We start from the raw sequence: 27,340 nt of genomic DNA, 5'->3' as shown, positions 1-27,340 counted from the left end.
CCTATGACTCCACAAGTGCCCTCTCCCCACCCACCCCCGCCCCCAGCTGGGAGATTAATCATCTCCGCCATGTCATCAAGGTGTGTCTGGTCTGATTTCTGCCTTCTCGGTATCCAAGTCCATGTGATTCAAAACTATTTATTAATTCAACAAGAATGTCTATTGAGCACCTCAAGTTCTTTGGTAGAATGAGATGGGACATAAAAGAGTCATAACATAATCATTTAGTAAGTTCAAACAACATTCTAGGCACTGAGGATATAAAAGGTAAGTAAGACATGGCCCCAGGTTTCCGGGGGGCTCATGACAAAGAGAGGAGCCTGACAGATAAATAGATAGCACAGGGTCAGCGTTATACTAGAGGTAGCCAAGAGTGTGTAGAAGCCACAAGAAACTTCCTGCCACCAAGATATGTTTATGCCATTTCTCCTGTCTGTTTTTAGACTGGCAGAAATCATGGAGAATAGCATGCTGTCTTTAGAGGGTCCCCACCCCACACGCCCTCATCTGGTCAGGTAAGAATGAAAGAAAATGATTATAGGTGGGGTTCTGAGTGATATGATTTGGTGTTAGTTAAGCTAGTAAAGCTCACTTGTGAAAGAATTTCCTGTCAACAAGGTACCATGACTGTCTCCAGCTCATGATGCATAAATGAAATGATTTATCGCAACAGACATAGGGCTTGAAAGAAAGTGCCTCACACAACAACACATCTCTTTATTTTTCCTGTTCTGGGGTGTGGTTAGGTGACTTTCCCTTGGTTGAGGGACTTTTGGGTCTGGTTGCATAAAGTTAAGGGCAAATTGCAAAGTTGAAAGGATCCAGCCAGGAAGTATTTACGACTTGATAGGGAAAAAAAATCCCTTGATGTTACAAAGTGAAAAAAATAAAACAAAACACACACACACACACAAAACCTTGGTGAACACATTTTTAGCTCATTGGCTTGAATTTTAAATCCTGTGTTTATCTTTTGGGATATCTTATTGGGAAAGTATTTGCCAATATTTTCTCATTAACAAATACTGTATAAGACACAATTACAATGAAAGATAATGTGTTGCTTTCCTTCCCTCCTCCTTTCCGGTCTAGAACACTCCATTGCCAAACAAAGCCCTATGAATACAGAAATGTTCGTTCCATTCTCCTTTAAAGCTTTTGTCCTCCAGATCCTCCAATTCATACAAATAAAGGTTTTTAAACCCTGCAAAGTGGTTTTCTTTGCTATGGTCTCTCCTCCTGCTTAGAACAATAAAAAAAGCTCACTACTTTCCTTCTCCATCAGATTTTAATAGATTAATTAAAAACCTAAATCTGAAAATTAGCTTTAAATTTAAACCTGAACTTGAAAATCCAAAGGGGAGTATTTGTGGTTTTAAATTCTCTCCAGCAATGGGGGTAGGACTGGAGGAAGACAGAGACGTGGGAGAAGACGAGAGCTCCTCGCTCCCCACCGCGGTCTTCTCCCATGTCCGGCTTCCATTAAGTTCACCAGCACTCCTTTTCGGAATGAAAAAAAAATCAGTTAATTACAGGTGATGGCATTATCCATAGAAGTGATTGGAAAATAATGACCAACAGTCCTTTCCAAATTGGGGCAGGAGTAAGAGGAAAGAAAGAGAGTGGAAATTTCTCAAGTTTGTTACTACTGACTCTCTGCAGTTGCTTTATCGCGTGCCCTCAGATTTTTCCCTTTTGCCTAAAAAAGCAAGAAAGAATACTGAGACAGGAAGTAATTTAGGGGAAATGTGAGAAATTGGAAAATAATAACGGCTAATACATTGTGTAGTGCTTACTCTGTGCCAAGCACTCTTCTAAGCACTTTATACTCACTAACTCATTTATTTCTCACAATCCTATGAGGTTGAGAGGATTACTAACCACATTTTACAAGTGAGGAAATGAGGCACAGAGAGGTTAAAAGCTTGCCAAGGACACACAGCTAGAAAGCTTGTATTTGAACTGAGGCAGCAGTGCGTCTCCAGAATCTGTTTTGTTTTTGACCATTAGGCAATATTCTTTCTTTACACTTTAACCCCCATTTTACTAGAATTTATTGAGCTGCATGTGCATAGTAGGCTGAAGGGAGAAATGGACAGGGGCAGTCATAGGAACTTAGAAGAGGACACAGCTGAGGCCAGAAGCATCACCAATTAAAGAGTCGAGAGGCTGGTCACAGATTGTCCAGGTTTCCCATTTAAATAGTCTAGAAACAATAGTGATTTGGATTATCCAGGGACACCTGGAGACAGAGTTTTCAAGGTCTTACTTCCTTGGAGCTGGAGAGCAGCAGGGAGCTTCCCTGGAGAGTCTCTTTGTGGAATTAACCACGTGCAAGGGGGCACTTCCTGCTCCAGGCTCCCTAAGCTGCACTCCTTCAGCCCGCTAGCTGTGAGATGGGAGCTTGACTGTTCCCACCCTGACTTGAGCTTTTGCCATTAGACAATTTCTTCCGGAGCAGCATCCACATCAGAACTCATGTTGAGTCCCTCTGCTTCTCTTCTCACCCTGTCTTTTCTCATCATTGTCCTCCTCCGTTTATTGAACAACCCGACATCAGCCTTGGAAGGGGCCTGGGGCATGATCTAGTTGGGGCTTCTCAACCATGGCTGGGAGTTATTCAGAGGACCATTTGTTCAGCCTGGGGAAGGGAGAGCAGCAGAAATTCTTACATTGTTCAAAAGGAGGTGTGGGTTTTGTAAAAGGTTTAGAATCGACATTCTGGTTCAACTCCTTCCTTGCATAGCCAGGAGACTGAGGCCCAGAGGCATGGAACGACTTATAGGAGGGCCATCGAGCTAGTTAACGGCTGCTGGGAACCCAGACCTGGTGTTCTTGTGTCTCACTGCGGCTGTTACCACCGCATGTTGAAGGGCCCTCATCCCCATGGACTCCTAACTCAGACTGCCTCCTGGACTCTTCCAGAGACAGTCATAGCTGAGCGTTTTCGCAAAACTCTGTCTTCAACCCTCACTCCCTTAGACCATAAATCACCCTTTAACAGCTGAAAGATCAGAAGTTGCTGATTTCACATTCCTCACATGCTTATTTCTATAATCCTTTTCTGTCCCATCCCTAGAAAGATCTAGACACTGTTCTTTCTCCTGGATTTTTGCTTTCACTGTCCTCTCCATTTCTCTTTAATTTTTGCAACCAGCTCTCGTGAGCTCTCAGACTGCCAATGGGGGTTTGGGCCAGACCCATATGCACTGCCTCTGCTTCTTTTCATGGCCTGCCGTTGGGGGTTTGGTTTCACATCTCTCTTTCCACTTGTCCGCAAGGTAGCAAGAGGGCTGCATGCTATTGCAGTGTCCCTGCTGGTGGCCTGCGAAGACCACCCAGGCTGCATTCTGTACCTAGCCAGTCAGTTCCCCCAACACCCATGCAGAATAACTGAGTGCTTTATCTTAACATCCACTCTCCAGACTCCCAGCCCACAAACTCAGATAGCTCCACATGAAACTATCCTGAGTCCTTCCCTACAGGGATGTTCAGCCCTAAAGTCACCTCCATAGTCACCGTTTCACTCAAACCAAGACAACAATAACTGCTCCTTATTGAACCCTCACTCTGTGGCAGGAATCTTGATAGGTCCTTTGCATGTATTATCACAAACTTCATATGAAATCTATGAGAATTTATTCTTCTCACCATTTTGCACATGAGGAGGCTGAGCTGCTTTACGCAATTTGTCCTCTGTCTCATAGGTATTAAATGCTGAAGTTGGGGCTGAAACCCAGGTCTGTCAGGAACACAGTCCAAGCTCTTTCCACCAGAGCATCCTTATCTTTGGGCAGCTGTCAAAGTCATTCTAATTTCAGGCATTTTACTGGAGCACCTTCTAGTGAACAGTGTCACAGCATTTCGATATGGGGCTCTGCTTTCTTCTTCCCTCAATGGCGTCTGTTTACACATCTTGTTCTCCTGACCTTCAAGGTTCTCCTCTCCCCTGCCAGCTTGGACCTTCTTTCTTTCCTCCTTGAGTCTCTGTAGAGGAAGTAATTAAAACTGACAGAGGACGAGGAACTTCCTCCTGTGCTCTTGTCCTTCCCTCTCTCACCACTCCAGTGTTGTTTTCTCCACATATGGGATCCTCCCAAGCCTGCCTCTTCCCCTTCAAGCCTGAAATTCAGGCTCTTTCCTCAGGCACTTCAGGGGACAAGCTCCCGGAGGCAGTCGCTCTGGCTCCTGATCAGCAGCACAGTTTCCCTTTCTGACAGCTGGTTTCCTTTCTACGACCAAACACGTTTGCTGGGCAATTTTCTTTATAACTAAATCTCTCCCCTCCCTCCCAGGCCACTGACAATTTCGCTTGAATCTTACAACACCAGCGTGTTGGAGGGACCAGCGGTGTGGACATCATTCTTCATATAGGAACCAGGGCTGAGACCTGGTTGAAAGCCACAAGGCTTGTCAGGAACAGAGGACTGACCAGAATCTCAACTTGAGACAGTGTAGGGTTTTTCTTAGAGTCTAACTGTTTATCCCTTACACCAGAAGTTCTTAAAATTTGCTTCAAAAGTGGCACTGAAATGGTTTGCCACTAAAACAGGATCACAGTGGTCTTCTCATTTACGGAGGAAAAAAGATAATGAGTATTCTTTTATCATTTTTATTTGTTTCTTCCACAAAATGTTTTAAACTTTTAAAGATCCCTCCTACTACTTATCTGAACAAAATAAATAATTCATAACAAAATATTATCAAAAATATATAAACATACTAAGTATTTGATATAGTCAGGTTTTTTACTATTTTGCAAATATATATATATAATAGAATTACAGTTTCTGCTAACAACATTATTACTTCCTAAAATGGAATTTATTACATCAATATTCAATTTCATGGTTTTCCCTCTGGAGCCCTTGGACTGAATTTGCTTAAGGGGTGGGGGTGGGGATGCCTGAGTTTTCTTTTCCCTCACTAGAAAAATTCGAATGCAAGATCAGCCTTGGGCAGTTTGGATCCTAGCACCTGTCCTGGCTGCCAAGGATATTGGAGCTTCCTCTGGGTTGCTAGGGAGAGATGGGGCCAAGGGTGGGAGGAAGCTCGCAGGAGGAGCCAAGGATGGGGAGAAGAGGCCAGAGCTGGCTGCCTCAAGACCGCACAGCTTCTCCTTTCTGCCTCAAGCTTTTTATTTATCTTTTGCTTCATGTCTGTTCCTTCTCTTTTCTCCCACTAGGTTTCTCCAGATGTTGAATATATTCAGCTCCCACTCCCTGAAATGCTGGGGAAGAGGCAGCGCCTTGCTGTGACAGGCCTCGAGTCCCAATCCCTCCATGGAGGGGCTAGCACTTTGGCCATTACAGCTCAGAATCTCCTACTCCCCGTCTATGCTGCCAACACCTTTGTAATAAAAGTGGGGAGAAAATAACAGCTGCCTGACCACACATTGTGTTTGGCTATTTTGTGTGTACTCCTCTTAGTGAGTTACAAAGATATTGAAAACATTCACAAAATAACCACGTCGTCCTACAGTGGACAGTGAAAAGGCAAAGGCTCCTCACTGGGGCTTCCATTGCTAGATTATCTTGTCTTGCAGAAACGTTAAGCTCGATAGCAAACCTACTCGATAGCAAACCGTCTTTTCCTCTGAGTGTATGAAAAACGAGAAAGGTCACCCACTGATTTCAGTAGTGAAACTTTTGCTGATGGAAGGCCAGACGTGCGATGTGGCGGGCAGTGTGCAGACAAGCAGGAAACTGCGTGTCATAGAGTTACTTGTCCTCACGAAGCTGGAGGTAGTGGCCACTTGCCTTGATGGGCACTCCCCAACAAAATCAACAAGTTCTTGAAATTTTGAAGCAAGGCCTATAAGGGATTCTGTCTCTGCTATAGGATGTAGTGGGCAGCTTAATTCTGTCTTCAGAGTAAGAGGAGAACAAGGTTCCAAGAGCAGCCACAGGCAGACATAGAGTAGAGCTTTCTACTCTGGTGAGAATTACCTGGTATGACGCTGAATTTCTCTCTCCATCCCCACTCCGATTTAATTGATCCAGGTTTGAGGGCCAGAGCCTTGGGATTTTGTAACCAATTGAACCGACTGGAAAGGGCAGCCAGGGTTGAGAACCACCTGCCTGGAGTCCCTGGGCTATTGGATGCCTAGCTCAAAGCCTCACTCAGAAGTATAGAGGCCCCTTTAAGAGCAAAACAAAAGAGCTTCTTTTCACTCATTTGGTGCCAGAGATCATGTCCCCAATATCTCGTTTTATGCACAAGCTCTCAATATAGGAAACGGTGCAGCTCCTAAGGAAGATGAGCACTCAGTTCTCAAGAAGCCCAAACTCAACCACTCACTATGCTGGTGTACCCTATGGGACACAAATGACCTTCAGCTCAGAGACTCAAAGAGAGAAAGCCCACAGTCTCCAGGCAATTTGCTTAACCCTTTGGTCTCAGCACCTTCTTCTGTAAAATAGAGTGTTGGACTCAGTAGGCAATCCCTGAACTCCTTCTAGCTTTAAAAATGTGAGAGTTTATGGTGTTTCATTCAATGCATCTGATCATTTCAATCCATACCAACCTGTTCTTTCCATCTACAAAACAGAAATGAAACACATCATCCCCAGGAGGTCTAACATATAAATTCTTAGTTTTAAATGCCAAAGGATTTTTGAACTCTCTTTGCAGCTAAATTTCATCTTGAATGTATGGGTTGAAGTCAATCAAGTCTGGTCAAGACTTGCCCTGGAGGACGTCACGTGGATTTGGCCCTGTTCTGACGTGCCTCCCAAGGACACGTTCTGAGGGAGGGATGCGGGGCTGGAGCACAATTCATTTTTTTCTCAGAGCCCCGAGGATGCTATGTTAATACTGATTCCTGAAAGAACCTGCTAAGGTCTTCCTGATGCAATTCTTTTGTGAGATTGCTAAGGAACTTGGACTCCTAATGGCAGACCTCAAGGCTTGGGCTTCCAGGTATGCTTGATTCACAGGCAAATCTGACCACAGGTGCCATCTGTCACCAGGCAGGAGAGGCACACGATAAAGTGGTACCAAAAGCCCCAGGAATTTAAAATTTGCAAGTGAAACTGGCAATTTGCCACCCTGTCTATGCACATGGATTTCCTTTTCTAATTTCTTTTGTAGAAAGAGTAATTAGCTTTATTGCCAACATCATCTGTATTACTACCTCTAGGCAAATCATTAATAGCCTGCTTTATCACTTAACAGTATTCATAGTGCTTGAACTTTTACTCCCTAAAAAAACCACAATAGATAGATATGCATATATATATATATATCTATTTATACTTGTATGTATATGTGTGTGTATACATATAGTTTTAAATGTGAACATACACATACTCACCATCAAAATCAACATCAGCCATTCATTTTACTGAGCACCTATCAGTCTGTGCTCTCAAGAAGCTTTTAATTTAACATGCGAGAGAGGGAAAGAGAAAGAAAGAGAGAGAATGCAGAATATCCATAAAAGGAGATAGCTGTGTTTCACATAAGCTGTCAGTTCTCAAGGTGGTCCAGGCACCCTGAGACTCTCTCAGTGTATCCTAGCCACCAGGGAAAAACTATTTCCACAATAATACTTAGATGCATTTGCTTTTTTCATTCAAATTTCTCCTGTGTGTACCATGGAGTTTTCTAGAAGCTACATGATCTGAGATATTGCAAATTGAATGCACAAACAGATAAGAAATCCAGCTTTCTTTATTCAAGCCGGAAAGTAGAGAGATTGGCAAAAATGATAAAAGAATGTCACTCTTCTCATTAAATATTTTGGTTTTTGAAAATTTTGCTTATTTTTTCAGCAAAAATGTTAGTAACATTAATATGTAATGAGTTCATCACTGTTATTTTTAAACGAATTAAATTTTTTTAACTTTTCAGTTTTAATTTCTATTAAGGTAAATATTGATGAATACAATCTACATAAATAAAAGCTTTCTGGGGGTCCTCAATATATGTTAAGAGTATAAAGGGTCCTGAGACCAAAGCGTTTGAGACTTGTTGGCCTAGACTAAGTTCCTTTGCCTGGAAAGTTCTTTTTCCCCTCCTCTCTACTCAGCCAGGTTTTACCTCTTTGATCAAGACTCAAGGCCACTTCTTCCATGAGACCTTTCCTAATTCCCTTTCCCCCTCCTCAGCCACACAGAAAGGGCCTAAAAATTATTCTGACAGCTGGTAAGCACCAAGTACTGTCCTCAGAGCATTCCCATATATCAGATGTGACCTCTCCCTCATGGGATCTCCTACTCCACTATTTCTCATTAGGATCCTCTTACTACATAAAATATAGGCTATCCTCTCTGTTAAGTTACAAGCTCCTTGAAAGATCTGTGCCTACTCTATCCTTGTGTCCTAAAAATCGATAGTTGAATAATGAATGCTAAATGACAAAATGGTGATTTAGACATGAGCTGTATAGAAGTTCAGAGGAAAGCCCTCCCCTCAGAAAATGTAATGAGGACAGTGAGGTTTGAGGTGGATCTTAAGGACGGGTAGGGCTTCCATTTGAATGGCAGAGGGGGAACATTTCAAAAGTGGGAATAACATGATCAAAGGCATAGAATTCGGAATTCTCAAAGTGCACTCAAAAACAGTGGAAGGACGAATGCTAAAACTGGCATTATTAAAATTCATACGAGGATGAGGCCGGCACAGCGGTTAAGTGCGCACGTTCTGCTTCGGCGGCCTGGGGTTCGCCAGTTGGGATCCCGGGTGCCGACGTGGCACCGCTTGGCAAGCCATGCTGTGGTAGGCGTCCCATGTATAAAGTGGAGGAAGGTGGGCACGGATGTTAGCTTAGGGCCAGTCTTCGTCAGCAAAAAGAGGAGGATTAGCAGCAGATGTTAGCTCAGAGCTAATCTTCCTCAAAAAAAAAAAAAAAGAAAACTCATATGAGGAGACATAAAGAAGCAGATAAAGAAAGGAGTTTGGACAGTCTGATAAAGTTTTCTTTGTAGACTTAATTTGAAGGAATGATCACATAAAGGCTTCTGGTTTCCTGAAGATGAGGAAGAGAGAAGCATTAACATTCTGTAGCTTATTTCCTAACGTGAAAACAGCGTTAAAGGTAAAACTAAGCCAGAATTCAGTCAGGAGGCATAGTGAATGAAGAACACCTCCTACACAGGTCAAACCAACTCTGATCTTGTGTTAAGAGATTCAGTGTTCAGCTGTCTAATACACACAGTACTTTCCTGAAAATAACATAAGTTCAAGTTTTGAGATGTTTATGGTTTTTTTTTTTTTTGAGGAAGATTAGCCCTGAGATAACTGCCACCAATCCTCCTCTTTTTTTTTTTTTTTTTTTTGCTGAGGAAGGCTGGCCCTGAGCTAACATCCATGCCCATCTTCCTCTACTTTATATGTGGGATGCCTACCACACCATGGCTTGTCAAGCAGTGCCATGTCCGCACCTGGGATCCGAACCAGCGAACACCAGGCTGCTGAAGCAGAACATGCACACTTAACCACTGTGCCACCAGGCCGGCCCCAATGGTTTTTTTAAAAAAAATTTTATTTTGTAATCTTGGTTAAAATACGGTCACTAGGTCTCATAAAAATGGCTTGAATTGTTTTTTAAAAACCTGTTTTCACAAAATATTGAAAACAAACACTTCAGGCATCTCAAAGTAATTTTTTATACTAAGTGAGTACCTCTTCTTTATAAACAAGAATAATATTTTGCTGACATATACACCATAGTTTCCATCTTCACACAAAGTTCCACGCCTTCAAATACTTTGAAGATTCAAAATATTTAAAACCAGTCAAATACTTAAAACTGTATAACCAGTTCTATAGGTGCAGTAAAGATTGATTAAAATGTAATTTGCTTTTTAGAATATTTCTAATACATTTCCAATCGACAAAAAAAAACCCCAAAAACCAAAAGAAGAAAAATACAGAAAGTAAAGAAAGCTGACACCCAACCTCTCTGGAGTGGACTGGGAAGTTAAAGAGATAGAACCTTGATCTCAATGAGGGAAAGGCGGAGGTACCAGGCACGTGTCCCTCTTCGTGGGAGCCATGGCCCAAGCCACTAACCTGTTTAGTGTCTTCTATTTGCTTTGAGTTTGTTTTGATAATGTAACAGCAACAAAAAAGATGGAGAGGGGATGGTTTAGGTGAAATATGAAACCTGATGGAACTATTTGAATATCTGCTACCCGTAGCTAAATAATAGAGCTGTGAAATTGTGAGTTTTCTTTAGCATATTTTATAGAGACTAGCCAATACATATTTAACAATTAGGAAAAACACTACCTGTATAGTATCATTCATTATGGACATTTTCTTATTATAACCAGTTCATCAAAACACTTTATTATTAGAGGTCATGAATCCAATAAGAAAAATTAAAATTATGTGTACTGTTATCCCCTCACTGAAATGGAATTTTCCTATATATTTTCATGAAGTGTCTCTCTAATTTTTACTTAAGTACCATACATATTCTATAGGCAAACATGTGCCATTTTCCAAACCAAGCATTTTGAAAGTTCTTCTTAAATAAAATAAACTTTGCCTCTCTGCACTGACTTACATCTGTCTTACTATATATACACACACACATACACACACGTACACATACAGAGGCGACAGAGCAAGAGAGAGTAGAAAAATCATGGATTTAGAAGCAGAAACCTCTGGAGCCGGTTGTTTCTGTTTACCTAATTACACGATGTGAACGAAGTCATTTAATTTTCCTGAACTCCAGTTTCCTTTGTTATAAATTGGTTATAATAATAACCTCTTTGCCTACCTCAGAGAATCATGGTAATACCCCAAAAAGATGACATATAGGAAAACATCTTATACAAAGACATGATTTTCACAAAATATTTAAATGTATTTCTTATGCTTTAAGGGCTCGGTTTCAATAAGAGCTATCTTTGTTAGGCAAAAGTTGAGTTATGAAACTAAAAGTACAACTTTCCATATGATGTGGAGTTTCCTGTTCTGTGTTTTACAGGGCCGTGTCCCAGATGGGCGACTATTTATTACCATATGACCAACTCAAGCTTTGATTACAGTTATTAGGGCACGAAAATATTGACAGAGCTGAAATCCCTGTTGTGAAATACAAGGACCATGAATATCTAAAATATCATGGGGCATGTCCTTCACTCATGGGTTCTAATAGCTAAGGAGGTTGAGGATAATTTCATCAAAATGATCAGAGTTGTAAATAGAAGGTTAAATATTACCTTACTAACGAATTATCGATTCGACTTCCCTGTGGTAATAGAGGTCATGCTGAGACCTGGACTTCGATACACCCATGGGGCTGACCCAAGGCCAGCGAGAAGGAAGCCAGTTCTCCTTCCTGGGTACCGCCCCTGGATGCTGCTGGGCTCCATTCCAGGTGACTTCCTGCCCTACTGCCCTGGCCTGGTACCTTTGTGATCACCCAGGGCCTGGGGTGGGACCTTCCTCCTGAACCTCCCTCACTCTCAGTCCATGCTTCAGACTTCCCTTTCCTCCCAAAGGGCTTCTCATTGTCTGTGAAATTACTGCTCTGGGTCCAGGTTTCCTGTGCCCCATGCAAGTGACAGTCAACTAATCAACCAAGTCCAAGGGTCTCCCACCGAAATGACTACAGGGGCCACACACAAAGTAAATGCTGAAATAGACCAGGTGGGGCCTGTCACCCTGAAGAGTGTGTGAACCGTGGAACCAGTGATCTCTGTAGCCATAGCTGAGATGAGCCTCATAGAAACCTAGGTCCCACTGCAACCAGAAATTATCAGGAAAAAACAGAAATCTGGGTTTGTATTTAAAATCTTGACAAGCAAATCAAAGTATTTTCTGAGTTTTAAAAATCTGCTTGTTTATTTTAAACTCTGAGTTGACAAAATAAAACCAATCAACAGGCCATATTCAGCCAACAGGCAGCTCTCTTTCCATCTCTGAGTTAATAGGTGCAAATAGAGAACATTAAAGGAGGACTCCCTCCCCAAATACACGTTGAATGCTCCTCGCCCTGTCAATTAAGATATGTGCATCACAGGAACAGCCTGTTGATGCCCCATTTCACTATGTTGGAAATCAAAAGGAACCAGGTGTGGTGAGTATTTCAGACTGGATTGGAGGAAAAGGTGACCCATGGCACAGAGAAGGAAATATTTTTGGAAGCTGGATCCTTGTGCTTCCCCTTCACCTGTTCTACTGACAGATCCAGCTGACTCTGCACTAAAACATCCTTATGAACTTCAGCTACGGCACAGACACCATATTCCTGCCCCACTGGGTGCTTTATAGCCCCTCCCCCGGGCATTCTGATGGTCTAGAGCCTTGGGGGAAGGGAGAAGAATGTACGCCAGAGGGCAGGACACACGCAAGTCAACACACAAGTCCAGATGAGGAAGTCATAGGTCATTTAGCAAGTTATTAGCAAAGACAGAAATAAGAGCAGATTTTATTATTTCCAGTTAATCCAAAGGTTGTCACTAGTTCAGAGAATCACAGAGTAGCTACCCTAGGAGGGTCTGCCTCCGCCTCTTCATTTTTCAGATGAAAAGATTAATGCCCAGAGACTTCTAAACCCAACTACATCAATGTCACATGCCTTGCTTACTGTCCGAGACAAGTGCATTGAAGAAAATATGTTTTCCTGTGCCCGGTCTCCTCCACGTAGGTATAAATATTGCTTTATGCCACATAAATGTCAGGCCAGCACTTCTCAGAAATGGAGAAGGTCAATAGATGTTATCAGTGGTCAACATATTACTCTATCACTGATTATAATACCAACACCCAATAATTGTCTCCATTTCAACCTGAAACTGGTCAAGTGTGAAAAATGTGCCCCTGTTACTCAAGAAGTCTCTGAAAAGCATCCCTCTGCTGTTTGTGACTTCTGAAAACCAAAGAACGACTCAACCAAAAAACAGTTCGATTGAATTACGTTGCAGAAACCACCTTTAAAACCAGTGAGCCTGTGAATTGCAAACAGGATCTCAACCAGTCTGGAAGTGGGCCGTAATAGGGTTTCTCTAATCAGAGCCAGTGTATCCACAGCTGTGGAGAAAGCAAGGCCTAAAAATCATGGACCAGTATGAGAGATCTGCCTGGCAGTTCTGCCGTGGTAGGAGAAGAAGCCACTCTTCTTAATGAAATGAGAAACAGGCTTACAACACAGGGCACTACGAGTGGCTCCCAGTGAAAGCGACGTGTGCTGTATGGTGGTGTCACCCACAGGAACTGGTTTAACAGTCATGTCCTGCTTTGTTAGCATTATGTTTTACTGGGACGGTTTTATGGATCTTTCATTATTATTCCAGAAAAAAAGATTATTAATCAGGTCAGTACCAAACCTCTCTTTTAACAGATGGAGAAATGAGGGTGAGCATTAAGGCTTTTCAGCTCCTTCCCTGTGTCACTTTGAAGCATCACACCTGGGATGCTGTGGCCGAGCCCCCTGGCCACAGCAGTGGTCCCTTAAACTGTGGGGAAATAACAAGCGGGGGAGATGATCCAGACCTAGGAGCGAGTCAGCTGTACTTTGGGCTTAATTCGGGGGAGAGGGAGGGATAGTCTACCATTTCAGAAATGTAGGTTTTGACCTTAAATTGTGTCACCCCAGAATATTTTGCTGGTTTTTTTTTTGTTTGTTTAACCATCATGAGTCTGTATTCTGAATTATGAACAATTTCCAACACGACTTCAACTGGAAACTATTAGCTCATTTAGGCACGATCTGTGTCACTTAACAAAACGCTCCTTCAGTCTAGTAAATAAACATGCTTTCCTGGGTGCAGTATGTTTAACACACACACGCGTTCTTAGTTCTTCCCACAAAGAACTGGTCTATTACCTATTGTCACGTCCTCAAAAGGGAAGTAGCAACTATTCAGGTCAAGTTATGTAGAAGGGAAAAAAAAGTGTGACGGGTCCTATAAAATAAAATCCTTCACATTAGTTGAGTAGAAGTTTAAGAAGCATTTTCATATAACTAATGTAAACCTCACAACCACCCTTGTTTTATAGATGAAGCACCAGAGGATTGGGAATGTTAAGGGACTTGCCCAAAGGCCCCTAGCTTCTAAAATGCTCAAGTCAGAGCCTGAGAATGCCTCCAGCTCCCCTGCTCCTTCAAACACATGCTCCTTCCTCCCCAAACTTCCTTCCCCAAGTGAAGAAGGAACCCAGGCTTTCTCCTCGTAGCATTCATCTCTAACTACCAGATAAATGCCTTCACGCCCTTTTCCACAAGATCTTCCCCTGCTCTGAATTTTTGGTAAAATAAGTATCATAACCATGAAGATAAGGGCCACACATGCCTTCGTCCCTACTCTCTTCCCAAACCAAGCATGATGCCTTTCTCTCTTTGCAATAGGTATTTCTGAAAGGAAGGAAGGGAGAGAGGGAAGAGGGGTGGAAAGGAAGAAAGAAATAAGAAGAGAGAGAGGAGAAGGAAGAGAGAAAGGAAAGGAAGGAGGAATCTTAGAAAATGCATCTCCTCTCTTACGTCAGTGGCTAACCACACAGAAGTGCTTTTAAGACCTCACTATTTGCTTGTACTCTGCTAGGAAATAAGAGAGATGCCCATTAGGGATCCCGCTGTCAGCAAAATTATAGTAAAAAGATGACAAAAATGGATCAATTAGAGAAAATGCCAGTGTCAGACAGACTGTCAGTGGGGGCCGTTTAGAGAGTGGGCGGTGGTGAGACAGGTGAAGCCCTGAGGACGAGGGACCGTGGGGGTGCCCAAAGCTGCTCTGAGATCTCACCTAGGGGACAGAAGTAGCTGCTCAAGGAGTGCAGGCTGACACAGGAGGAACTTGATTCCCGGTTTTACGTGCTTTACGTGCATTACATGCGACAGGCCCAGAACACCACAAGGTGACACTGGCTACTCTGTGGGCATGAAGTGACTCCGTGAGTCATTGCTAGAATGTCAAAGGGATTTCTTAGTCAGGAAACAGTCTCTGCCTAGGTGTTTATGATCAACGACTTAGACAAACAGATGTCTAAAGAGCAAATAAGCCAGCACAGAGCCCTGGGTCCCTGGGGCGCAGGCTGAGCCTCATTTACTATGACAGCAGCCTGGGCTTCGCACATCAGGCCTCTCACCACTGCAGCAAAGTGTGTGACTTCTCCATTTACAACTCTGCTCTTTGCCCAGCATTTCACTCAAGGGGGACCGACCAGCATCGATCCAAACACAATGCCCCCACGATAAGATAGCTTAAGAAAAAATAATAGTAACTTGTGAAATGGATTTGTCTTTTCAACATAAAGATATGGCAAAAATCCTGATCCAAGTCACTCTACGTGACTCCCATTGGGCAGGCCGTGACTTACAAAGCTTGAAATTTAAAATGGCATTCTGCGTTGGAAGAAAGGTGGTTTTCATGATTTACATTGAAAGAGTTATGTCTTATTGGACACACATGTATAATCTTGTAATCACTTCGCATCTGGGGCCTCAATTTGCTCTTGAGTATAATGCTTAAATGGAGAGAGGAATGACCTCTATCCTTTCCCTTTCAGGACTGAGATTCAGTGAATCTGATCTCTTTCTATCCCTGAGGTAGAAAACAACACTAGAAGCCCAGAGTCTCCTGTTGAGGAACATTCAGGGCCCTGCAGGTTTTGAATGACTAGTTAAGCAACATCAGCCTGCTCCCTAGACTCTCTCAACTGGAGAACCAGTCTCTGTCTTCCTGTGTCTGAGATCAAGCAAAAGAGCTCAAGATTTAGAGATGCCGCCAACAGATTATTTCATCAGCATTTGTCTTCCTGAAGTATTATCAAGGTATTTTTGTTCTAAAAAAAATCGTCAAATAATTCTGCAACTGAATGTTCAAAATATTGGCAAAAAAAGAGCCCCACTCTTTGAACCGGAAGACCTAGATTTTAGCACTTACTACTTAGGTGACTTCCATTCTTGACATACAGGGCCTCCCAAGCCTCAGTATCTTAGAAATAGGGTAAGGGAAGGAGGAATGCCTTCCATGTCTAGCTCGCGGCTTTGACTGAGGGATACAGGAGATATCTGGGGGAAAAGTGCTTCGTAAACTTCACACCAAGGAAAGGGACTGTATTTTTTTTACTGTGAACCACTGTTCTTGTGATTAGAGTAAGCTGGATCTATGAACACAGCAAGAGTCTAAACATGTGTTATAAACTTAAGACGAAAAGTTAATGCCTTCGCAAAGGAAGCATTGGTTTTATTATTATCATTGCTGAAAGGACAGAGGGAATTCAATGCTAACAATCAGAAGAAAACTCATCAGAAGGAGCTCCACCCTTTCAAGATTGTTAAACCTTGTGACGACACAGGCAACCAGCAACTGGAGCACCTCCCACACTGAAGCAACGCGAGTGACAGTGGCATCACTCACCCTTTCGTTGGTATCGAGTGCATCTGCCACTAAGAACAACACCCAGGTCCACATAATGACAGAGCCAACACGGGTCAGCATCGCCTCCTCACGAAGAGCAATCCCTGACAGAGACCTGGAATGCCATGATGAATCTCCACGGATCTCAGTCAGCCAATGAGACCTCCAGAAATGCTGAACTTCAACAGCGATTTGCTCTTCCAGGCCACATAGGAACTTTTCCAGGCAGAAAGGAGTACCTCTCTTACCTGGGTAGGCATAATCATGACAAGTAGCATGAAGAGTCACCAGTCAAAAACAACCGTTGGGCTGGGCTCCTCTTGACTTTCCACACATCTTGCAGGGCGGAACCTTTCCTGAAAATCCTGAAGTTCAGATGTTTACAATTACAGGCAATGAGGCTCAAAGAGCCAGCCTCATGGATCACTTGTGTTTTATTTTTGGTTTTGTTTTCATTAGATGAACGCTGAGCTGAGCCATGAGCCTTCCAGGGAGTTGCACAATCTCAGCTTTTAGAGATTGTGTTTCATGGTCACAGAAAAAAAATAATAATAATTGGATTTAATAGGTTTTCACAATCATATTATCTACTTAACCTTCCAAGATCATTACTCACTTAATTGCAAGCCCCAAGGAAAGATCGTAGGGTAGGACTACACTAAGCAGTCATAACAATAAAAAAGCAGATTCTTTACCTGATGTAATCTAAATAAAATATCAAAAATCAGTTCAACTGTTCTGATTTAAGCCCCTTCGATTTGGAATAATTGCACTCCTTTGATAATTATTCCCATGATAAAATGGATACTTACATATTATTTAAGTTTATATGTTTATTCGTAAATATATATTTACATGTGCCTAAAACAGATTATATTAGTCTAAAGTGACAAAATATAAGCCTCAAGCTGCGGGTGACAGGCTTTCACTCTGTTACACTGTAGCTTTGTGCAAATACTCTCATCCCCTAACGGAAGAGTAATGACAACTAGGAATTTCAAGGTCCTTTAGAACATTGTGCCCCCACATCAGGGTGGAGAGCACTCAGAACACATCATAGGTACCGGAGAAGGGTGCTTCTACCCTGTATGAAGTGAATTCCTCGCTTGGCTGTAGGCTACCACAACAGATGATTCAGGTTATGAGAAGCTTTAATTAGCTGTTCTACAAATGAGAGCATTCTTCAGTCTCCAAAAAGATGTTTTCCATCTCGACACCGTCTAAAGGAAAATCTTGAACGAAAGACTTACTCTCAATCTGTTTCTTATGCTCTCATTTACTTCTGCAGGATTAAAGCAAAACAAAAGCACTTTTTTGACTCTCTACAGAGTGCACTATAATTGGATTCCTCATTCCCGTCCCGAGCCAAGGCATCAGATCCATGTTGCTTCTGCCAAATTTTTTCTTCAAGCTGCAATGTCCTTGTTTGTGTTCTCTCCCGGTGTTCCAGGTTACACTGTTAAGCCAGGCTCCAACTGTCCCACATCCTTCCACAGAAGTCTTGTTTTGTTGTTGAGAAAGGCTCAGACTGTGGATGAAGTCAAACATGTTTATAATGCAACTGAAACACTGCCCCAGGAGGACTGTGGCTGAGGAGCGGGTAACAGCAGATCTGACAGCTGCAGGTGAGGCTGGCTGACGGAGGATGATCACACCAAAGTATAGCAAACACTGGCCTTCTCTCTGGGCTCCAGAAAGTCCTAAGAACCAGGGCTGGGAAGACTCTATTGATCTAGCCCTGGAAGCTTTTTCTAAGTCTGCCCAGAGCCTGACATGCTAAGAGAGTCCCAGACGTTGGGTTCCTCCACAGTGACCTTGCGGTAGGTCAAGGAAGAAAAGAAAAAACCTATCTTCTTTGAAAAACCAGTTTACAAGTCTTTCTATAGGAAAATTCTACACTCCTGATTAACCATTCCTTTCAGAAGTATGTGGAAGGGAAGGAGACAGTATTGTAATAAAATTAAAACCCTACTTCTTCTGTAAGATGTTAAAAATCCATTTTACATTAGGTAATGCCCTGATGAGATGGCCAAGACAAAAAAAGATTTGGTTAAATGACTATACTATTCTAATTCTCAAAAGGATGGTTTCAGGGAAAGTTGGTGTTTGGTTACTTGGTTCCTACAACTGAGAGAATACACCAGAAGATTCTGTACACCCCACACCAGTGGTCATTTCAGGGGCACAGGACAGCCATGGTTTGCTCCAATCTTTGTCTCCTCCCCATTCCACTCCACCTCTCCCCACCCCTGGCCTATGGCCAATACTGGCATAGCTCATTTTCTTTGTCTCTTTTCCAAAAGCAACTCACTCCTCTCAGTGTGCTTCCCAGCGCATCATTTCAAGTATCAATCCTGACTCTAAGCTTGCCGGGTGGTATCTGGCATCAGTGTCCCAATAATAGAGCCACAACCAAGAGATCTCTTCAGGACTTCCTGCTCCAGGGATAACACAGCTAAACTTGGCAGGTACACGCTATGGAGGACCTGAACCTCAGGAACTATTCCATCCTTCCGAAGCCCCTCCAGGAGGGGAACATTTTCCATCTCTGTATGCATTTCATACACATTCACATGAAATGTTCTGGAACTATTTGCCTTCTATTCCTCCGGCAAGCACCTAAGCAGGATGGCAAACTTCTTTTAATAACATTGGCCTTTGTTCAAAAAACATCTACTCAGAAGCTACTCTGTAAAGCACTGTGTTAGGTGCTAAGGACAGAGAGATGAAAAGACAGGGAGACCAAAGTTGTGGTGGGTGTTAAGAACAGTCATTAAGGTCATCCTAGTTCCTTTGTTCTGACTCCATGATCACTAGTAAACCTTCAGTTTTATAGGGGCTTTAAAACACTTTGACATACCTGATCTCATTTGATCTTCAAAATAATCATGTTGGATAGGGATTGTTCATCTCGTAGATGGAGAAACCAAGGCTTATAGGTATTGAGTGATTTAACCTCAAGTCACATAGCTAGTACGTGGCAGAATCAGGAATCGAATTTAAAACTTCTGACTATAAGTCTACTGCTTGCTCCTTACATCACCCAGTCTCTTGAGAGTCAAGGAGGGAAGCACTTTTCCAAGAAACCTTCTGGCAGTAACACACCAAGAAACAAGTCTTGAACACCCGCCATATGCAAAACTTGCTCTGGTCTCCAGGAAGAAGACGTAGCAATACAAAGACGAATGCAATATTGTCCCTACTCAGAGGAGTTTAGTGACGGGAAGAAAATCAATGGATGTGAACTACATCAAGGAAGTTAATGAATTGGGGGAAAGGGAAAGAAAAAGTGCTATGTGGGAGTTGAAACCTAAAAATTCAGATTAAACTCGTTTTTTGTTTGGGAGGGGCTGTTTTTATACTCCATCCCAATTACTCTCAGGCCAAGAAGCAAGGAGTAGTAATATAGTTTACCATGCAAACTTTTCTACAGTAGAGAAAGTGTGTTGCCCAGCTGACGCAAGTATTCTGATTCCTAAGAATTCTCTCTTAAATTAATAATTTGAAATGGTATTTTATTTTTAAAAAATCCAGAAAAGTTCCTTGGAATTTGATAACTACACGTGAGTCCTCAAGAACCTGAAAACTTTCTGAGAATCGAAGAAGTGTTTTAATCTACAAAGCTAAAAAGTAGACCTTGGACCATTATGATTATCTGTGAAATTTCGCCTGAACTGGTCAACTGGTCTCTGTTTTTGACAGCCATTTAGCTTTGAAACTTCACAATGGTACGGCAGGACAAACTGAGGTTACTACCATTTCTTCTGCAGGATGAGGAAAAATTCAATGAGAGTTGGCATTGGCCATACTGGATGGCTGAGACAGTGTCACTTGCAGCCAATAGGAGCAACTCTGGTAATAAAAGAGGCTCTGGACCACGTCAAGGACTCCAGGACACAGTAATACCAGGATGGCTGTTGTGCAAGAAGGAGGGTCAAAGTGTGTTTTCCTGGTATGGGACTAAATTGTGCTGCCTCTGCAGACAGTCAGTGCTTTCTTTACGTAGGAATATTATTCTTGTGAAAACTCAGTCACACTGTTCACTCCTTGAAAGACCAAAGAGGGATTGGAGCAGCCCACAAACCTCACCCGCTTATCCAATCCACCCTGACCTCTCCAGGCTGCAAACCCAGATGAGGAGTCACCATTACCATCTGGCACATGCTGGAAGCAATGGAGTGAAAGGGTACCTGGAAACATGCTCTACATCCTGAGGAGGAGGTCAGATCCTAGATCTTGGGAAACTAGAGAGAGGGAACAGAGGAAGGAGAAAGAAGACTAAGGAGAGGGAGCGCAAGGAAGGAGGAGAAATGTGACAGTCTCTTGTCAAAGAGCTTTTACCCTTGTGCAGTGAAAGGAAAAGAATTCCCAATCTTGTTATGCCACCGTGTTGTGTGAAGTATACTAGATCTTTGAGTAGAGAACTGTGTCTGCCTGCTTCTCTGTCCAGAGGTCTAAAAGGAAGTCAACTCCCTTTGTGGATTAGCAGGGGTATCACCACTGGTTATGAACAGTCTTCCTTCTTGTTGTTTTAAGCTACCCCAAATTCTTCTAATACATTTCTTTTTTGCTTGAGTTAGTCATAGTTACCTTCAATTGCTTACAGCCAAAACATCCTAGCTACTCCTTCCCTAATCTTTCCAGTACTGCACTTCTAAACCTACCTAGACCAGCATCTATCTGCATTCTCCTCACCTTCTTGTTACAGTGAAAGAAGTGTCCCTTCTCCTATGGAAAAGCAATCCCTTCAGTGGGTTCTAGATCCCACCTCTTTCCTGACTTTCAGGGTCTCCAGTCCTTAGGTTATCTTCTCTTTTCTGCATCATTGTCTCTCCCTGCCTACTGGATCACTCTTGTAAGCCTATAAACAGACTCTGCTCACAACCAACTCAAAAGATCCCACTTGCCCCTACATCCCCCATAATCACTCTTCCTTCTCTCTATTTCATTTTATAACTGCTCTTCTGCAGAACTGCGTAGACATGCTCTTTTCATTTCCCCACTTCCCAATTCTCTCTTGAACTCATTCTCTTCTGGATTCTATCCCCAATATGCCACTGACACTGAAACTGCTTCTGCCAGGTCACTGGTGTTCCAAATCCATGTTCCAAATCCATTGGATATTTTACTGTTCTCATTTTACTAGGCTTTTCGGTAGCATTGGCCTACTTGGCCACCCCCTCCTTCTTGAAGGTTCTTCTTGACTCATCAGCAGGCTGATCTTGCTGAGGGAAGAGTGAAAGGGCAGCAGCTGTGGGAGTTGTGGGATCTGAGGAGATAGGAGGCCCAAGAGAGGGAGGATGGAAGTTCATTCCATTCTTACACGGCAGTATGTGTGGTCTTCTTAAATAACTCATATCAGTTCACTCCCCTAGTTTAAATCTTTCACTGACATCCCATCATGCTTAGAGTAAAATCCACCCTCTGTAAAATGCCCTTAAGGAGAACGCCACATAATCTGGTCCTATCTACATCCCCAAAAACAAACGTATTCTCTTGACTTGCCCAAAGCCCTGCATTTTCATTTCAAAACATGAAGAGCTGCTTAAGAGTTGTTTTCTTCTGTTTTGTTCTGAACAATCATTTTGGTACTTAAAATAGGGATTAAGGGACAGAACTCTTACCAGCTATTGAGTCAAACAAAACATTTATATTCAAAAGTCTACCACTGCCAATGAGATTTGGGAAATCATCAGGCCATGCCCATCCTGGGAGCTCTCTGTTCTTTCAAGCAAATAAAACCACAACCACCCTCTTATTACTCAATAGCCAATTATACTGGCCATGTCACCTTAACCAAAGATAACAGAGACCCTGTCTTGTAATATGTTGAGTAGAAGAGAGCTCACAGAGTCCAGTGTTTTATCCATGTAAGTCAAGATGAAGTTCAAGCCAGTGTGTGAACTTGTTAGCCACATAAGACATTTCATAAAGCAATTGACTTAAACTAAAGACAAGAGTTAGTGTTAATACCGGATTTGTCATTCCCTTGTTCCCTATGCCATGAGTTTTTTGAGACTTGGCTGCAATCCTCAAAGTATACACTTCCATTTCATTTCAGATTTTTGCCTTAAACCACCACCCCCAGGGAAATGTGTCAACAACCATGATCAGATTTATACAGAGGAACCACCCCACCACCTCAGTCTGTATTGTTTTCATGTACAGCACACATTACATCGTTGTGTAAAATTTATAAAACAATGGCAAATCTTGCCCAGTTTGGCTCTGTTTGTCTGTTGGTAGAGACACCAATACACTCAATAAATCAAGAAAAGTGGTGATTTTCAAAGAACAATAGAATTAAAATCTCTAGCATTCTAATCTCTTGCTTTGGCCTGTGGTTCTCAATGATCTGTGTTGGGGGTCAAGATGCGTGGCCTCTTTTTGGACAGACATCACTTGACAACGCTATCCAGAGGGTTAATCTAGCCAAATATTTATCTGGATTTTATCAACTTGTTATGGTTAGGAAAATAAAAGTGATTTCAAGAACAAAGTAGAAAGTCACACTCCCTTTTCAAATAAAAAGAGAGTTTTAAAAACTCAACGGCTTCTTTTTTAGCCTCTTTCCCTCTTAATTTGCTTGGTTATTTTATCTTCTTCCAATATATTTTCCTCCAACATCTGGGTATAACTGAATTGAAAGATTCTTTCCTGATTCCTTTTTCCAAAAAAGGTGCATGTAGATGTGACTGGTCTAGCTGAAACAAGGCATAGAGTCTGCTCTATCACTGGCATTGTTGCATTGTTGAAATTTACCTTCAAGTAACTTGAGCTTGGGCTTCAATCATTGGCTGAGTCAGTGGAGGTCAAAAGACATTCAGCAGTGTTAACTATGATTGGTCAATCAAGCAATGAATCAATAGGAATTTACTCAAAACTCCTAGGAGTTCGGGAATTAATTCAGTACTGTAAGATTTAAGGAACACCATCTAGTCCCTTCTTGAAAATGCTCATAACCTAGAAGGCGAAACAAGATCAACAGCAAACTTTCACTGTCTCCTTCACCAGGCCAGTTATTATTTTCCTGCTCTTAGGAGAATTCGCCACCCTCCAGTCTTAATATAGGCAGAGCTTTGAAATCAGCACACGTCACTACAGAAAGGTTAGTATTTGGCTCCCTGGGGCTTGCTATTCCATTCCTAGCACACGAGTAGCACTTGCAATTTTACAATATCTCACTATTTCTTTAGTTTTTGTCTATTATTTGGACATTAGTCTGTCCTTTCCATTTGGAAAGGTGGGGAGTTCGGAGTGTGAGGGCTCCCTTTGAGTGCTAGGATGATGCAAATTATTCATAATTGTATCCTTCACCAACTAGCATTTAAAATAGCACTTGGCACATAATTGGTACACAAAGAAAAATTGTTTTAAAATTTGAAACCAAGAAAAAGCAATGAGTAGTATGGATGCCTCAAAAGCTAGATGCAGGAGAACGACGAGAAAATGCACAGTTTAAGGAAACTTTACCAACTGAGAGCATGAGATCAGATTGGAGGAGGCTGAAGTCAAGCAGGTTGGCAGGGAAGGGGCCATCAGTGACCCAGCCCTGAGACAATGGAGACCCAAATTAGGAAATGGAGATGACTACCAAGCATGATCAGGAAAGGCTTTGGGGCAAGCAAGGATAAGGACATGGGAAACATTAGAGATGACTTCAAATAACCGTGAGACAAGGGAGCCATGGCAGAAACAAGGAACTTGGAAGGGGAACTGGTCTTGTGGGGGAGATGATGAGCTCAGTTAGAGACTGTTGAATATGAGGCGATGGGAAGACTTTCAAGTGCAAATGACCAGTGGACAGTCAGAGATATGGGAATAAACCTTGAGCAAGGGGCAGGACATGAGCTGTACATGTGAGTCATCAGCCCTGTGTGCCTGCAGCCCTAAGAATGGTGCCCTCCACCACGAACATACACAGACACGCTCACACACCCTCATTTAAAAACTTCGCAGACCCCTTCTCATGCCACAAAGGTTGTGACTTCTCAGAATTTGGGCTTCTAGAGAAAATCAGACTGAAAGTTGCCACAAATGGGCAATTTGGACCTCAATTCTATCAAGGCTGGGTAGCAACCATTGCCCAAGGCGGCCTGCCCCTCACAAGGATGCTCTTCCTTGAGCATTTCATCTCAGCCTTTGCTCTTGTGTTTACAATCCACCTTTTGTGTAAAAGGGACTTCGTGTTCAATGTTCCTGTTTATCCTTTAACTAGCCTAGCCATATTAGGGGCGTGTAAAAAATGACTAATTCCATCCTTCTTCAGTGGTCAGTCCCACAGTAGTTTCAACATAGTTCCTGAGAACTATGAGAAGGCGGAGAAATCTAAAGAACCAACTGCTGAGCCTGTGCTGAGAAACAGAAAGAACACACTGACTGATAGCTTCATTTTTCACATGACGCCCATTTGTCTAAGGCCATCCTGTCTCCTGTTACCCTGCCTTTTGTCCCAAAACATAAATGCCCTATGCCTTTCTGAGGTTAAGAAAGATATGACATGAAACTAGAATGTGTATTTATTATGTAAGCATTTAATATAATTTCAAATCTGGCACCTATAATGTTGCTTGACACTAAGCTAAATTTAGATTTGAACATAGAACATAAACTTCCATTAAGTTTAGTTTGGAAAATAAAAAGAGTTTCCTAAATCTGAGAATAGGAAAAACATATGCCTTCAGATAAAGAAATAGAATAGACCCATGATTTTTATTTGAGGATTTAAAAAGAAAAACTACTTATTGGATTGTAATATACACATAGAAAAGTACACAAATTATAAGTTTGTGAGCTAAATGAATTTTCACAAAATGAATACGCCCATGTAACCAGCCCTCAGAAGAGGAAATAAAATATGACCAGCCCCTTAGGACCCCCTCTCCTTCATGGCCCTTCCTAGTCACTACCTCCCTGCAAAGGAAACCGTTATCCTGACTTTAAAAATCATGTATTAGTTTTATCTGTTTTTAAGTTTTGTAGAAAGAAAGTTATAACGTATATATTCTTTTGTGTCTAGCTTCTTTTGCTCAACATTCTGTTTAAGAGATTCATCTTTTTTGTAGTTTGTCATAGTTTGCTCATTGTACAAATACACTGCAATTTATTTATTCATTCCTCCGTTGATGGATGTTTGATCATTTCCAGTTTGGGGCTATTGCAAATAGTGCTGCTGGGAACCTTCTTGTACGTGTCTTTTGATGCCCACATACTTTCATTTCCCTTGGGTGTAAATGAGGGAGTGGAATTGCTGGGCCACACGGCATGGGTGCAGTCAGCTTTAGTGGAGAGTGCCAAACAGTTTTCCGAGTTTCCTGTTAGCCTCCTCCCAGAGTGTACTTAAGCTCTGATTGCGCCACGTGATCACCAGCACTCGACACTGTCAGGTGTTCTGGGGTTTTTTCTTTCTTTTGTTTTTGACATTCTGATGAGTTTGGCATTTTTTTAATTCTCTGCAGAGACCACAGTGTCGGGATACAGCACTTTCATTCTTGGCCCTCAGTGAACGTTACTAAGGTTGAGAATTCCTCATCTTAAGAATTTACAATTCTGAACACGGTCTTTCCTATTATCTGAAACTTACTTTGTGTTTACATTGAACGGGAATTTTACTGGGTCTTTAGTTCAAAAGTCTTAGAACTCATAAAGATAAACTAGAGTCCCCCAACATTACTTTCAGATGTCTTAAAAAACAGACAAAAGACAGGCGGAAGGAATGATGGAAGGAAGGATAGATGGCGTGAGGGAGGAAGAAAGGCATGGAGGTAAACAGACTTTGTTGATTCTCACTAGCCAAAACGATCTCATGAACATGACTGTTTTCAACAACAATAAAAAAGGAACAGGTTCTATAGGAAAATCTTTGACTTCAATTCCCTTAAAAGTATATTATTCTTAGGAGACAACCATGCAAAAAAAACAAAAGAATACACACACACACACACACACACATATATACACATTTATGTACATGTAAATTAAGTATAAATATAAATAAAGATAAATGAAGTGAAACACTGGCTCTTTAAGAGGATAGTCCAAGCCGCATGTCTCCCCAACATGTTGAATGTTGCTTGATTTGGATATTGGTTGCTGAGAATGCCCCTGAAATGCCTTTAATCTTCACAATTATCACTTGAACTAACCATGCACAACTCCTCAAAAACCCCCAAAAACCTTTAGGAGAAAAGGCAAAGGGAAAAAGAACAAGCCACCTGTTACAAAGCCCTTCACCTGGCTCCACACACAGTGTACACACTCCTCAGAAGCCAGTTCCAGCCAACTCCCTAAGATGGCTTTGAAGTCACGGTTGCTCTGTCTCCTTGAGCTCCAAAAGAGCAGAGTTGGTCAGTCTCCTCCCCAGTCCTCCCAGGGCATGCTGTGTTCACCCCATCACAGCACCTCAGCCCTCCGAGTGCCAGAGCCTTGGTGGACCTGTGGGTTTCCCTGCAAAGGTTGTGAAATTCAGAAGGGCAGAGCCCAGGTCTTATTCATCTTTAGAGTTGCCCAGAGTCACAAGCACGTTACAGGCACACAGCAATGCTCAAGAGAACTTACTAAACTGAACTGTGCCCCCAGGCCAACTCTCTTCACACTGAAAGTGGTGGGTTGTCCATAAGTTAAAGAAAGTAGGTGTTTTCTACAATGTGGAGCCATTTAGATCATGTTTCTATTATTTTGGATACTTCTACCCTCCCAACACACACGCGCGCGCACACACACACACACACACTCAGCCATCCTGCCTCTCCTATTCTTCCTTTCTTACAAATATGCATAAACACAGCAGAATCACTCTCCTTTCACTGATTAATCACTGCCTGGCTAGCTTCACTCCAGTAAGAATGAAAGCACAGCTGGAAATGGTGTAGTGGAAAACGCCAAGACTGACAGAAGGAGCGGTAAATTCTACTCTTATCCCACTAAGAGGCTGTGTGGCCCTTGTCTTTGGAGCTTCCCTTTTTCCCATGCAGTAGGTGGTCTCTTAGTTTCCTTCAATGACCTGACAAAGGTGCAAG

General features: G+C 42.3%; 1 long non-coding RNA gene across 1 annotated transcript in view; it reads right to left on the bottom strand.

Moving 5' to 3' along the window:
* Positions 1 to 16,666, bottom strand: part of LOC124247706 (uncharacterized) — a 32,856-nt gene extending 16,190 nt beyond the window's left edge. The window contains exon 1 of the long non-coding RNA XR_006890795.1: positions 16,323 to 16,666. This is a non-coding gene — a long non-coding RNA (uncharacterized LOC124247706). The remainder of the gene's footprint in view (positions 1 to 16,322) is intronic.
* Positions 16,667 to 27,340: the final 10,674 nt, after the last annotated feature.

The sequence above is a fragment of the Equus quagga genome, chromosome 11 (genome assembly GCF_021613505.1).
Source record: "Equus quagga isolate Etosha38 chromosome 11, UCLA_HA_Equagga_1.0, whole genome shotgun sequence".
In the NCBI taxonomy this organism is placed as follows: Eukaryota; Metazoa; Chordata; class Mammalia; order Perissodactyla; family Equidae; genus Equus; species Equus quagga.
The sequence above is the reverse complement of the archived record's forward strand: the minus strand, read 5'-3'. Positions and strand labels throughout refer to the sequence as shown.